The following is a 2,418-nucleotide window of genomic DNA, read 5'->3' on the forward strand; positions in this document are numbered from 1 at the left end:
GCCTGTTTTTTCGGAAAAACTGGTCATGTGGCAACAGTGCCTTTGAAGGAACGTAGAACGGTCAATTCTGAATGGTACACAACCATTTGTTTGCCGGAAGTCTTCAGTGAAATAAGGAAAACAAACAAGCGCCGCCGGATCATTCTTCATCAAGACAATGCCAGCTGTCACACATCTCGTCTAACAATCGACTATTTGAGCACTCAAAAAATCGAATTAATGGGTCATCCGCCGTACAGTCCTAATTTGGCACCAAATGACTTCTTTTTGTTCCCGAACGTCAAGAATAAATTGCGTGGACAACGATTTTCGTCGGCAGAAGAAGCCGTTGATGCGTTCAAAGACCATCTTTTGGAGGTGTCTCAAGCGGGATGGAAAAAATGCTTTGACAAGTGGTTCGAACGCATGCAAAAGTGTATAGATCATAAAGGAGAATATTTTGAAAAACAATAAATGACAAATTATTGTTTTTATTATTAGGCTCGAAATATAAATAGTGACTCTCGTAAAAGAACATTTACTAAAATTAAGAAAGCGATAAAATAAAAATTAAAACATGCTAATATGAGCCGACACGGAAGGTTGATGTGTGTACACTTAGTTATCTGTTAATAATCCATATCCTTCACAAACATTTCGATCCTTGTTCGCATTTTCTTCAGTGTAAATTCCTTTACAAATAATCATTTACTGTACGTTGAAAAACCGCCGTTGAGTTAATTTTTCTTAATAATACAATTGAAAGTATAGGAGAACGACGTAAGTATAGAGAAAGCTACGAAAATTGTATTCCAAAATATTACACTGAATTAATCTTGCTACTTGACTTTAAAATATACTGTAATTGTCATTGATTCATTGGCAAAATTGTTACTTCCGAGAAGTACTTAGAAAAGTAGACCTCGGAAACTCTTTTAGTGCAGACTGCAGCATAATACGCGTAATGGTACCGACCCTGCAAAGTTGGATCATCAAATACTTCATTAGTAATCCTAACGCGAAAAATAAGACTAGACGAACGAGGTGATCATCTGCATCATCTTCCTGGTCATTACCAATGTCATCGTCACTATATTGTTACATCATTCTCTCATGCAATTGTTGCATGTTGGCATGAGGATACATACTATATTACCTAGAGTTCTCTTCTCTACCGGAAGGTAATAATGCGAATTATGTAACTGGTGAACAGAGTTGAGAACGTTACCTTAAAAAAATAATGCGTTACTGTTACAAGTTATTCATTTTAAAAGATAATGTGTTACTGTTACCTTTACTTGAAAAAGTAACGAATCTTTATTTTTCGGGAAACTGTTGAGTTTAGTTCTTTCACAAACGAAATTAATAAAATTAAGCTTATTTGATGTGTTTTTGCACAAAAAATGAATCTAGTAAAAACAATCGTCGAAAGTTAAATTCAACAATTACCGAATTTAATTTAAACATTAAGGTCATTGTTAAACATTTATTTTAATATTCATTTCCAATACTGAAAATCCATAGTACAGAGAAAACCGAGGCACCATAGATCGGAGGTACCATGAGTTATCGACTGTTTAACATAATCTGGAATGTTTAAACTAATATTAATGATACAATACGACTATTACTTCGTTTCCCATACTTTATAGCAGTACTAGGTGGCAGTGATTAAATTGCATTGTATCGAAAAGCATCGATTATTAATGGTTTTCGTGGTGCAATAGTAACTTATTAATCTCATAAGAATATTTTAATATTGTTTTCATAGGAGAAGATACATGTATGAAGATAAGATGCAAGTTTTTGTGTATCTTTTCTTATCTTACTGCAAGTAATAACCTAACATTTATTTTTTATAGTTTTCTATTAAGTGTATAATTAAATGTATAATTCAGTTGCCATGGGTCATACATTAAATATTCATGATGAAACGAGACAATACAGAAAGTGTATGTACTAAAAGGGCAGCTTATGTTTCTAAGCAATTTATTTTATTTTATTGTAATAAATTTTTGATCTTATATTAATGATTATTTCTCATATGTTTTCTTATAATTTTCTATTATATTATTTAATAAATATTAGTTGTAATTATATTTTATTGTATTAGTGATTATGTTAAGAATGTATAAGTTCATTGAAAATACTTTTTAAATTTCGTCAACGTTATTTCTTGCATAATCCTATTATTTTGTGTGACTTGTGACATTTTGGGTATGGGGCACCATGGATTATTTCTTAAAAAATATGTTTTTATTTTTTCTTAAAAATTAATAAATATTTACTAAATATACTTAGAATAAGTCGGGGGAATACGCCAGTTGGAGGAATATACCACTCGTGTTTAACAATGATACCGATTAGCAGCATTTGCGTTAATGACACAGAATTATGTACAATTGTGTGCTTAACGTGTTGCATAAGTATCAAGAATTT

Source organism: Trachymyrmex cornetzi, unplaced genomic scaffold (assembly GCF_001594075.2).
Source record: "Trachymyrmex cornetzi isolate Tcor2-1 unplaced genomic scaffold, Tcor1.1 scaffold452, whole genome shotgun sequence".
Taxonomy (NCBI): Eukaryota; Metazoa; Arthropoda; class Insecta; order Hymenoptera; family Formicidae; genus Trachymyrmex; species Trachymyrmex cornetzi.